Source organism: Ahaetulla prasina, chromosome 2 (assembly GCF_028640845.1).
Source record: "Ahaetulla prasina isolate Xishuangbanna chromosome 2, ASM2864084v1, whole genome shotgun sequence".
Lineage (NCBI taxonomy): Eukaryota > Metazoa > Chordata > Lepidosauria > Squamata > Colubridae > Ahaetulla > Ahaetulla prasina.
In genome coordinates, this window is record NC_080540.1 from 99,040,925 (window position 1) to 99,054,685 (window position 13,761).

Genomic DNA, 13,761 nt, shown 5'->3' on the forward strand with positions numbered 1-13,761 from the left:
AAACATCCAGTGATGGAGTGCCCACAATTTCTGAAGGCAAGATGTTCCACTGATTAATTGTCCTCCCTGTTAGGAGGTTTCTCCTTAATTCCAGGTTGCTTCTTTCTTTGATTAGTTTCCAACCATTGTTTCTTGTCCTGCCATCCAGTGCTTTGGAGAATAATTTGACCATCTCTTCTTTGTGGCAGTCCCTCAAGTACTGGAATACTGTTATCATATTGCCCCTAATTCTTCTTTTCTTTAGACTAGCGAAACCCAGCCGTTCTTCATATGTTTTGGTCTCCAGGCCTTTGATCGTCTTAGTTGCTCTTCTCTAAACTTTTTCCAAAGTCTCAACATCTTTTTTGTAGTATGGTGACCAAATTAGTTGCAATATTTCAGTTGTGGTCTTACTAGGGTTTTATAGTGTTAGTAGTACTATTACATATTAAGACATGCAACAGTTGATGGACAGACAGCAAGTAGAAGGCAGTTTGTTGTGAGGAACAAGCATCAGAAGAGAAAATGGTTGTATACAGGTAGTCCTCGACTTACAACAGTTTGTTTAGTGACTGTTCAAAGCTATAATGGCACTAGAAAATATGATTTATGACCGTTTTTCACCATTATGACTTTTGTAGCATCTCCATGATGTTATGATCAAAATTCAGATACTTGGTAACTGGTTCTTATTTATCACCGTTGCTGTGTCCCAAGGTCATGTGATCACCTTTGTGACCCTCTGACAAACAAAGTCAATGGGGAAACCAGATTCACTTAACAACCAGATTACTAACTTATCAACTGCAATATTTCACTTAACAATTATGGCAAGAAAAGTCATAAAATAGAGCAAAACTTGCTTAACAAATGTCTCATTTAACAACAGAAATTTTGTACTCAATTCTGGTCATAAGTCAAGGACTACCTGCATAAATATGGTGACCATATTTTCTTGGAAAAAATAAAGGACAACAAAAAAGGCAAGCCTAAAAAAGGCAAATCTGAAAGAAGTTCAAGGATAAAAAATATTTCTAACTTTGCTTTACAATTTTCAAATATTTTATTAGTTTATAAATATATAAAACGCAGAAATACAAAGAAAAATGAAAATAATGGGAAAATAAAAGAGGAAAAGGGGAAGACAAAAAAATGTAGGGGAAAGGGGAAGGGGAAATAAAAGCATTGACTTCTGACTCTTTTTGGTGCAATAAAATAAGGTAGTAGCATAAAACATCAATTTTCTACTTTTATATAAAAAGATATATTAGCTGCTTCTATAACAACAAACCTATCCAATCAGCAAAACCCAAAGTTTCACTTCTTCCCCCTCAAGGACAAAGTGCAAAAGCAGTTTCCAAGCTGGAAAAAAAATGGATTGTGTTCTTTTTTTAATCAATCAAGAATCTTGTTTTACAAAGGAAAAAATCAAGAGTAAAACCAGACAAACTTTGCAAAAACACATACATCGAGGGAAGAGATGTCTTTCAGTAACTATGATTCCTGGCAATTGCCTAGATTAGTTCCTGTAGTTTTCTCAGCAAGATTTCAGAAATGGTTTGCCATTGCCTCCTTCCTACAGCCGAGAGACACAGCCTGGCCCACGGTCACCCAGTTGGCTTTATATTTCAGATAGAATAGAATAGAATAGAATTTATTGGCCAAGTGTGATTGGACACACAAGGAATTTGTCTTGGTGCATATGCTCTCAGTGTACATAAAAGAAGAAGAGAAAAGAGACCTTCATCAAGGTACAACATTTACAACACAAATGATGGTCATAGGGTACAAATTTAACACTTAATGATAATCATAGGGTACAAATAAGCAATCAGGAACAATCAATATCAATATAAATCATAAGGATTACCAGCAACAAAGTTACAGTCACAATCATAAGTGGAAAGAGATTGGTGATGGGAACGATGAGAAGATTAATAGTAGTGCAGATTTAGTAAATAGTTTGACAGTGTTGAGGGAATTATTTGTTTAGCAGAGTGATGGCCTTCGGGAAAAACTGTTCTTGTGTCTAGTTGTTCTGGTGTGCAGTGCTCTATAAGCGTCATTTTGAGGGTAGGAGTTGAAACAGTTTATGTCCAGGATGTGAGGGGTCTGTAAATATTTTCATGGTCCTCTTCTTGATTCGTGCACTATACAGGTCCTCAATGGAAGGCAGGTTGGTAGCAATTATTTTTTCTGCAGTTCTAATTATCCTCTGAAGTCTGTGTCTTTCTTGTTGGGTTGCAGAACCAAACCAGACAGTTATAGAGGTGCAAATGACAGACTCAAAAAAAAAGAACTCTAAAAAAAAAGAACTCTAAAAATTAACTTTCTGAAATAGAGACATAATGAAGGATGATGTATGGTCATTTTATGTATAAGTGAACGGTTCTTCCCACACTTACAGAAATGAGAGTTGGGGTCTCTCAGGAGAAACTGAACAACCAAATGCAGTGGGCAAGAGTTATTTAAGAGTGAAGGGTAAAACAAGACAGGTTAGGATCAAGAGTGAATAAAGGCTGAGTTACGCTGAATTGAATACAAAACAAAGTGGTTAGTTCCAAAGAAATAGACTGAAGGACTTTGAGTATAAGAGAAAAATTAAGCGTGAATCAAATGTAAAAAATAAGAATGAATGGTTTAAAAACAGGTCTGCACAACAGATGTTCTCTGGGCCATATGTGCTCTGCCAAACAGCCTTGGACAGCCCAATGGCATTTTTTGAAATTTGCTAGTATCCAAAATATCCACTGTTGAATGCCTCCAATGTCTCCCAGCTTTCATTGCTGCTGCCAACATTCCAACTGTGTGGTACAACAGTTCTTTCTTTGCAACCCATGATAATTTTTCAGTTATCAGTGTAGCCCTTTCCCCTCAAGGAGATGTGCAGGTCTGGTGTAGAGGAGAGGGGGAAATTTGATATATTGTGGTTGTGTGGAATTGATGGGATCCTGAAAAAAAGAAAAGGCAAGAAGTCTCAAAGACAAAGGGCAAGGTAACCAAACAGGTAAACCTGGGTATAGAATAGATTTTGTTACATGTGTTTTGCTTACCACATGTTTTAATTTCTGCAGCTCACTATTTCTTGCTCCTTTCTTCAATTTACATAACATTCCTTAAGCCTCAGGCAGGAAGCCCTATACAATTCTAGACAAATGGTTGTCCAATCTCTTCATAAAAAATTTCAGTGTTGCATTCATAACTTCTGGAGGCAAGTTGTTCCACTGATTATTTGTTCTGCAGGAAATTTCTTCTTAGTTCTAAATTCCTTCTCTCTTTGATTAGTTTCCACCCACTGCTTCTTGTCCTACCTTCAGGTGTTTTGGAGAATAGTTTGACTCTTTCTTCTTTGTGGCAGCCCCTGAGATATTGGAACACTGCTATCATGTCACCATTAGTCCTTCTTTTCATTAAACTAGACATACCCAATTCCAGCAACCATTTTTATATGGTTTAGCCTCCTGTCCCCTAATCATCTTTGTTGCTCTTCTCTGCACTCTCAACATCTTTTTTACATTGTGACAACTAAAACTGGATTTTCCAAGTGTGGTCCAGCACTAATCCAGCAGTTGCTGGAAACCATCAAAAATACATTTAAGTGCATGGAATAATGATGGGAAGAACTACTGGCTAATAGATCTGTTTTTAGACTCATTCATCTGAATATTTGAGAAATATTTGAGAAAGCTATTATACCATAATACTATGTAATATATAATACTTTTGTTGGATTTCTATATTGTTTACCTTGTATGGTAAAAATGGCCATAGGAATTTTAATCTTTGAATGAATAATTCAAGTGCAAAATAAATTGCTAGAAAACATATTTGCATTGTCTTATATATCTTTTCAATTACATCCAAGTACATTAATTTATAGAGGCATTTTAAGCTGTACCTAATTAAAAATAACTATCATGTGTTGAATGAAGTTGTAAAAAGCTGACACAGTATCGCCTTTCTACACAGGGGCCATGAATAATGCATTATCATGTTGGAAACATGAAAATTTGCTTGAAAAGTTTATTTTAGTGTTTGACCACATAATTGACATTCTTTTAATGAAAATATGGAAGTATATAATCACAACACTAGAAAGAGTTTATTTCAGGGGGGGAAATTCTGCAAATATAATTGGGTTTCCCTAAATCTCCAAAGATTTCTAATTACTAACATTAATTTATTCTATCTAGGTTATATATTTTATTTATTATGTCCTCTATCATTTATTGATACATGGGTGGAGTTTTCAGCACCAAGGTTTTAAAATATTCTTTGAAATCATAGCATTGTTTAGACTCAAAATATAATTTTTCTTGTCTGTACACTAAAACTTAATGATATCATATTGTATGACTAGAGTTGAGAACTAAATTGTTAACCTTTTTTAAAATAACTGAATATTAGTAATTACAGCTAGTCCTTGACTTATGACCATTCATTTAGCAACTGTTCAAAATTACGACGGCACTGAAAAAAATGAGTTATGACCAGCCCTCAAACTTATAACCCTTGCAGCATCCCTGCAGTCATATGATCACAATTTGGACACTTGGCAACTGTTATGTATTTACAATGGTTGCAGCATCCTATAGTCACATGATCACCAGTGGTGGGTTGATCAGGCAAACTGGTAGCGGCAGTGGCGGGAGGCTCCGCCCACCCGCCTGGATGCTTCTGCGCATACGCAGAAGCATCACACATGCCTACAAGCAAACTGGTAGTGACGGGATTTGCAACCCACTACTGACGATCATCATTTACAACCAGCTGGCTTCTGAAAAGGGCAAAGATTGTAAAATCAGGTAGGGTCACATGATGATTTACTTTTTTTAAAAAAAAATTTATTTGCATTTATATCCCGCCCTTCTCCGAAGACTCAGGGCGGCTTACACTATGTTAGCGATAGTCTTCATCCTATTTGTATATTTATATACAAAGTCAACTTATTGCCCCCAACAATCTGGGTCCTCATTTTACCTACCTTATAAAGGATGGAAGGCTGAGTCAACCTTGGGCCTGGTGGGACTAGAACCTGCAGTAATTGCAAGCAGCTGTGTTAATAACAGACTGTCTTAGCAGCCTGAGCCACAGAGGCCCTCAACAACCACATCGCTTAGTGATGGACATTGCAGTCCCAATTGGGTTTGTAAGTTGAGGGCTACCTGTAGATGTGGAGGTATTGAATTAATAATAGGGAAGTACGTGTACTTATTCCAATTGATTTATTTTTATTGTATTTTCTTGTTTATTAGTGGAATGATAGATCACCCAACTTAAAAGGGATTTGTGATAAAGAAAAGCAGTAAACATTAAAAAACATGCAACTTGTCAACTTAAGGAGAGACCTGACTGAAAAACAAATTCTAATCATAACAGCTGTTCAACAATGGAACAAACTAACTCTAGAAAAGGTGGGGTCACCTTGATGTTTAAGGAGAGACTCTTAGGGATGACATAGTGGGTTTTCCTGCACTGGGCAGGAGGTTGGGTTAGATGATCTTTGGGCCCCTTCCAACCCTTATATTCCCTGATTTTGTTACTCTTTGCTGTTGTATTCATTTTTCAGTCAGTGCTAATTCTCCTATTTTGAAATATCATTGTTCCAAAAAAAGATCTACTTCCATTTTTGAATGTTTTGTAATAGTAAATCTGTTGGGTAACGGGAAAAAATGAATTTCTTGTAGCACAACAGCTTAGGTCTTTGATAATGCTAAAGGATGAACTTACCTAGAATTAATTATCAACAATTGCTAAGTGTTTTTTTTTCAATTTTCCAAAATAATTTTCACCAACATCAATAACTAAGTGGCCATTGCTATCAGAAATGCTACTATGAATGAAATGTATTACAATCTAACCAGTCAATTCTAAAAAAAATATTAAATTAATGTAATGCCATTTTCAAATGATAAATTCATATTTATGAGTTATTTTTATAATATATTCTGGATAACTAAACTCTGAGATCGATTCCTCAGGATTTTTCTCCTATAGGTGGGGAAATCCTCAAAGCCCCCGCCCCCATATTCCTTTATATACCCACCCTTACTTACATCTCCCCACAAAAACTTAAAACTTGCATTCAGTTTTGGGCACCACGATGTAAAAAAGATGTTGAGACTCTAGAAACAGTGCAGAGAAGAGCAACAAAGATGATTAGGGGACTGGAGGCTAAAACATGAAGAACGGTTGCAGGAACTCAGTATGTCTAGTTTAATGAAAAGAAGGACTAAGGGAGACATGATAGCAGTGTTCCAATATCTCAGGGATTGCCACAAAGAAGAGGGAGTCAGGCTGTTCTCCAAAGCACCTGAGGGTAGAACAAGAAGCAATGGGTGGAAACTAATCAAGGAGAGAAGCAACCTAGAACTAAGGAGAAATTTCCTGACAGTTAGAACAATTAATCAGTGGAACAACTTGCCTGCAGAAGTTGTAAATGCTCCAACACTGGAAACTTTTAAGAAAATGTTGGATAACCATTTGTCTGAAATGATGTAGGGTTTCCTGCCTGGGCAGGGGGTTGGACTAGAAGGCCTTCAAGGTCCCTTCCAACTCTGTTATTATTATTATTATTAAACCAACCTTTGGGGAAGTTATTGTTCCCTCTTTCTCTCTTTTCCTTTTCTGTAGAATTATGAAAGAAAGGGGTGCATGTTTTCTGTAGAAATTAAATCATTTTTCCATCAATATTCCCAAACGCTCAAAAATAGTTTCAAATCAGTCCCATTGTGTTTCCATCCTATTGGAGGTGGGAGTGAGTAAAAAAAGAGGAGCAGTCTACTTTTTTAATGGATGCCTCCTGCAGCCAATCTCATCTTTAGAAACTAAAAAAAGAAACAAAACAAAACCCTTAAATTGGCCTCACTTGCCCCTCACTTGCCCCTTAGAACTGCAGAAAAAACAGTTGCTACCAACCTGCCTTCCATTGAGGTCCTGTATACTGCACGAGTCAAAAAGAGGGCCTACTATTAATCTTCTCATCGTTCCCATCACCCATCTCCTTTCCACTTACGACTGTATGACTGTAACTTTGTTGCTTGTATCCTTACGATTTATATTGATATTGATAGTTTATATTGATATTGATAGTTTCCTGGTTGCTTATTTGTACCCTGTGACTATCATTAAGTATTGTACCTTATGATTCTTGATGAACATACCTTTTTCTTTTATGTACACTGAGAGCATATGCACCAAGACAAATTCCTTGTGTGTCCAATCACACTTGGCCAATAAAAAAATTCTATTCTATTCTATTGCATGTCTTCAGGTGCCTCCTGTAGTCTTCTCGGTGGTTGGAAGCATGAGTTGTCCTTCCCACTTCTAACATGCAGACTTTCAATCGGACTCTTAGCTGCAGAGCCCAAATCTTCAAGACTTTCATGAGAGCCTGTGATAGTTGATGCAGCGTTGAAGTTATTTCTCTGATTTAAAATTATGTGGATATACCGTGTTCTTAAAAATACTAGTAACAGTTCTGAAAACAATAAATATTTAAAAAGATGGTGGAACTTGTTTCATTTGTAACCACTTTGGAAGCATCAACTGATTCTTTAGTACAATGCAGCTTAAGAGCCATGGTGGCGCAGTGGTTAGAATGCAGTATTGCAGGCTAATTCTGCTGACTGCCAGCAGTTTGATTCTCGCCAGGTTCAAGGTTGACTCAGCCTTCCATCCCTCTGAGGTCAGTAAAATGAAGACCCAGATTGTTGGGGGCAATATGCTGATCTGTAAACTGCTTAAAGAGGGCTGTAAAGCACAATGAAGCAATATATCAGTCTAAGTTGTATTGCTATTATTAAGAAGAGAACCATTTCTCATACATGGTTAGATCTTTAATGTTGTCAAATTTCTCTGTTCCTATTTTTTTTGCATAGCTCATATTTAGATATTTGAATGTTCTCTAAATGATAGTTTTGACATGTGGTTCTCATATGTCTTGCTGTTGAGCCCATAGAAACATAGATGCTCCCATGGGAGACACATCTGGATCTCTGGTTACATTTCAATCTATGTGTGACCATGTTCCCACAAACTGGGAAATTTCGAAATCTAGTTTTAGTAGATGTCAGAAACTGAATTATGGTTCTGAACTGCACAACATCTGGAAATATAGATACAATTTCTTATCTATGCTGCATCTTCCCTGGGATCTGAGAGGGCTTGCAAAATCTTCAGTTTACTCCTAAAGATTCTCAAATGAAACGAACCAGGAAGCCAAGTATGCATCATTTGGGAAATGTTTCTGTCCTGACATGACAACTGTTTTTTTAAAAATGTTATTTAAAGTTTGTTGATGAATCATTTCAAAGGAAATTCTATGAATCCTTAAATGTACTGTTAAGAGGGTAGATTGTGTAATGCACACATATTGGTCTGTTTGTTTTGCTAGTGTTAGTTATTGTTAATTAGTGCTGACACATATTTTTCTTTCAAGACAATTAACAGATTCAGAACAACATTTTGTGTTAAGAGTAATAACAGATGAATGTGGCCTGCTCAGATCAGATCCTTAATTGTGGTTTCTCTTCCCTAAAGACTTCTTCCCTCCCAAGATGCTTGTTCATCACAGATACCTTTGCATTTTAAAAAAATATACCTGCAACATAGGTCGCTAAATGTAGCATTCATTTAACTGTACCTTACAGACCTAAAAGCTGCATCCATCTGGGATCAGTACTACACTCTGCATTCCCACAACCCCATTAGTCTTGGGCAGATCTTCTGCAACTGAGGTAATTCACTTCCAGCTCCTCTGCTGTTTGAGAGGGAATGTTAGGAAGACAGCTGGCAGAACTTTTTCTGGAGCCAGAGGTCAGCTGATGTCCATTGATGGGAATCCCTCCTCATCCCACTTCTTGCATCCTAGGATTTTCTCACTTCTTTCTGGAACCACCTCCCCATTTCTTCTTATTCTGGCGTTGTTCTAGTTATTCTAGAGGAAACTTTGCCATGTCTGCCATACAGTCATGAAAGTCAAGAAAGAGACTCAGCAAGGAAATGATTTGCAACAAATTGAACAAGAAATTATGAAAGGTGGAGCAGATAGCTGGCAGAGCAGTGAGTTTCCTATTCTGCATTAGCTAGTGGGATGGTCTTTCAGACTTCTTCATTCTTCCTAGGAACAACGAGAACAATATGGCAGTGCAAGCCAGAAGTGCCCTGGGACAGCTAAACCTGCCTGGAAGCAAAGAAGTTTTCAGTAGCTGAGTATACTCTAAGAATTGTCCTATTTGGCTTCTACTAGTGGGAAGGATCAGGACCATTCAAAGGGTGTCTTGGAAGATTGAGAGGTTTCTTCAGGGCAAAATTCATTTGGAATAATCAGGTTGTAGAAAGAAGAATGAAAGTGAATGTGTCGCATTCAAATCCACATAATTTTTTAAAGATATTTGATCCAGCTTTCATTATTTTTATAGATAACTCAAGGCAGCAAACCTAACTAATATACCTTCCTCCTCCTATTTCCCTTCAAAAACATCCCTGTGAAGTGAATTCGGCTGAGAGAAAATGACTGGCTCAAAGTCACCCTGCACTTACTTAACAACCACATGCTTTCATACCTAAAATTGTCTTCTGGCAACACATGGCCACCATTGAATAAATGACCATTTCTCAATCTACTGTTCTTCAATTGTATTGGCCATTGGCTATTGGTCATGCTGGCCTGGGAATTCTTGGAACTGTAAACCATCACATCTGGAGGACACCAGGTTGGAAAAGATTAGAACAAGATGTCAGTGGGCGTGAAAGACAGAAATAGCCAAATGAGATGTCACTGGTGCAGATAATAGTTGCTGAATCTTCTACCCCGGTCATCTGTGGATGTCTGGCCCTTCAAGCACGAAGGGCAGTGATTAGGGTTTATTCATCTCCCAGCAAATAAAGCTGGGTGGTAGGAGAAGCATATAGAGGAGAATCCACTAATCCAGGGGTCTCCAACCTTGGCAACTTTAAGACTTGTGGACTTCAACTCCCAGAGTTCCTCAGCCAGCAGCTGGCTGAGGAACTCTGGGAGTTGAAGTCCACAAGTCTTAAAGTTGCCAAGGTTGGAGACCCGTGTACTAATCACTCGCCTTTATCTCACCTTAATATAATGAGAATACAAATAACTAGCCCCTCAACTAAGGTAGAACAAAGCTTGGCTATCAGACTGAGAGAATTATGCCATCATGCCTTTCTGCTAATTTAAGCATGAGAGAGAACTATAACCTTACAGTGAGGAAGAGTATGTAATCCAGCCTTTTGTTCCTCACAGTGACCAAATTGATGCTTCTCAGGTGGTCACTGCATAGAAACATGTCCACCAATGTTTCCTTGCACTTGGTATCCGAAATCATGCTGCTTTTGTCCCCATAGCAAGACTGATTTTTCGAGACCAATTACTCTGGATGAACTTACCCTCCATCAATTTAGCCAGTCCTGTTTTAAAGCCTTCCAGGTTAATGGCCAGCAGATCTACAGAATAATTGCACACTGTGTGGATACTTATTTTGTTCTAATTGCTTGCGATGATATTTTCTGTTGTGTCCTGAGGAACTGTGGAATTTTGCAGGGGGAAAAAAAAAGGATTCCCCAGTTAGGAAATCAGTGAGTAAGTTACATGGCATGTAAACTTTCTGCAACTCATTAATTTCCTAAAGGAGAAAATAAGTGTCTTCTGCATTAGAAACCTTCTTTGTACAGTCACAATAGCAAGCTGGGAATTTTGTCCTAAAGCAGAGTTGTGGGTAGACTTGTGGTTCTATTTTACTGTTTCACTGGAATTCTGAGGTTTATCAACTTCAGCCAGAAAACAAACAATGATTCATAAACCTTTTTTAAAAAAAGGGGGGGGGGCGAAGAGCTTAAGCTTGCAGTCAAATCCTGTTGTGCATGATGATGATGATGATGATGTTATCCATTCAGTCGTGTTCAACTCTTGACAATTCTATGGGCCAGGTTTCTTCCCATCTTCCCATCTTGCACTACTTCTTTGTTCTTGATTGTGCCTGTTTGGTAGTGTTAAATCATAAAGAGCTTAAAATTCTTGCTGATTTGTTGCAGACAACAAGTGCTTCCCTTATACATATTTACCTTTTGCTGTCCTTGTTCTAGGCCACGGGTGTCAAACTTGCCCCGTCACATTTCTGTCATGTGACATATCACAATGGTTTTTTCCCCTTCGCAGAGCTGGGGTGCGTGTGGCCTGCACGTGACGCAGGCCGCCAGTTCTAGGCATATCTGGAGTAATTTTAAAGGGATAGTAAGACTTAGAAGAACCTCTGTGGGGATTTCTTAAATGAGAATGACAATCCAATAATAAAAACTGCCTTATTGCCTAATAATTACTTTACATGAATCCTCTGGCATTGTAGGAACATTTTTTGTTTCAGACAGGAAACGAGCAGGAAGTATTGCTCTGGTTGTGATATTTCATTTTTCTAGCTTGAACTGGATAGTGTTTAATTCACTAAACGAAGCTCAGTTCTGGTAGTTCAGGCTGGGCATCACCAACTAATTAAAGGCTCAGTTACAGAGTATAGAAAGTGTTCTATCAGATTCTCACAATGAAAATAAATCTAATTATTATTATTTCTTTATGGAGTAGAAATATGTTTTGTTTTGTTTTTTGTGAGCGAAACAAGTGTTAGGAAAAAACCATTCATGTTGAGCACCAAATGAGTGGTTGTCTCTCTGTTGCTTCTGTGGCTTTATAGTGTCTTTTATTCTTGTTTTCACAGCACATTTTGTGTAGGAAATCACCAGAAGTCCAGGTTTTATTTAAACACGATTAAAACATAAAACTGAGGCATCTGTAGAAGGATTGGAAAATTATGATTGGCCATGGGTGTTCTCGTGAACAGAGTCGCTTTGGATAGTGAGATTGGGTGGCATATAAATAAACTAGCTCTGCCAAACACTTTTTTTAAAATGTGAGAGTGGAAAGCTTGAGTAATCAAGAAGGCTGGGAGTTCCCCATAGTTGACCATTGACTCTGAAGCAAACTGACTGTGGTTCTGCAATTCATGGACTCCAAGAGACTGATGGATTTCTTACATCTGTTTCCTAGCAAACAACATCTGGGGAGTTATTGAGGCAGCATTTCTCAAACTGAGACTCAGGATCTGCAGTGGAATTTGAGATGTTTCCAGGAAGGTGTCTCCTAAATTCTGCCAGACAGAACAGCAGAGTGATGGGCAGATTAGAATAAAAATTCACTGCAGAAAATCAGCTATTGTTTTTTTCAGGAATAATCTTTTTATGCTCTGGGTCCATTTCTATCCACCGCATGAAACATTTTGATTTTGTTTGTCCTTTCCAATGGGCCCAAACAGTAGATGGCCTGAGAAATCCTGTATTGGAAGACTGACGGCTGATCTTCACAACTTTCTAACCTTGGTAGGTATATTAGATTTTATTTGATTTACTTATTTGAGATGATATGGAATCATCAGCGCAGAAATATGCAATGGATGGATTCAGGTATAATTGTAATTTGAATTGATACAGTGGTATCTGCACCCAATCTAAGCAGAAGTAACCTTAACCCTCTCTATAATTTTTTATTTCTTAAATTTATATGATGCCCATTTCACGAAGTGACGTTGGGTGGTTTACATCATATAGTACAAAAATGTTACATTTTTTCCTGTACTCTGTGATAGCAATAGATGTTAAAATCTTCAGCAGAATCCAGAGATTCAAATGTTGAAAAAAGTGAGAAAGCTTGTATTTTGAAGATCTACTAGATTATACCGTAACATAAGCAGCCATTGACTTGATAGCAATACAATTTTTCAGTAGTTTCCTGTAGTTCCTGTAGTTTATTGTATATAGGAGATAAATTTCTTACAATAATTAGCAGGAAGCAATAGAACCAGTTGAGCTTGCAAATTATATTCTATGTAATAAAGTGTGTATAATACAATATAAATAAAGCTTATATAACAAACTTTTGTTGTTGAGTAGGGTTTATTTGTAAGTAAACATCAGAAGATGAGTTATCAGTAGAAAAATGTGCCTTTCTGGTTTATTTAATCTAAAGGGTTAAGTAGGAAATCTCAATTTACAAAATGAAAATCACTCTTAGAAACACAAATACCAAATCTCAATATTTAAACAGATTTTTTTCCCGCAAGACACTTAACTAAAGAGGGAAGAGCTGTTATGGATGAGTTAACATAAACTCATAATATAAGCTATCTGATACATTGTGAATAGAACCTGTCATTGTTTGCACGCATACTAAGTGCCAAGAGCAAAACAAGGATCTTTCTATTGTGGCACAGAGTATCTTTAACAAACTGTGGAAAATCTAGCCATTATGGATATGTATATAATCTTAGAAAATTCAGTAAATATGCTGCACTGACCCCCGAAGGAAAAAGAACCTTGGACAGTCCACCTACATTGGTGGACCTTGATCTACTGACATTCTTTTCAATATTCATATACTATATATAGTAGTCTTTGACTTACAACCATTCATTTAATGGCCATTTAAAGTTACAATGGCACTGGAAAAAACGACTTACAACCATTTTTCACACCTATAACTGTTGTAGCATCAGTTCCCATGGTCATGTGATCAAAATTCAGATGCTTGGTATCAGGTTCATATTTATGATGGTTGCAGTGTCTCAGGGTCATGTGATCACCTTTTGCAACCTAATGACAAGCAAAGTCAACTTTAGAAGCCAGATTCTCTTTTAACAACTGGGTTACTAACTTAACAATTACAGTGATTCATTTAGCAATTGTGTCAAGAAAGGTCGCAAAATGAAGCAAAAAAACTCA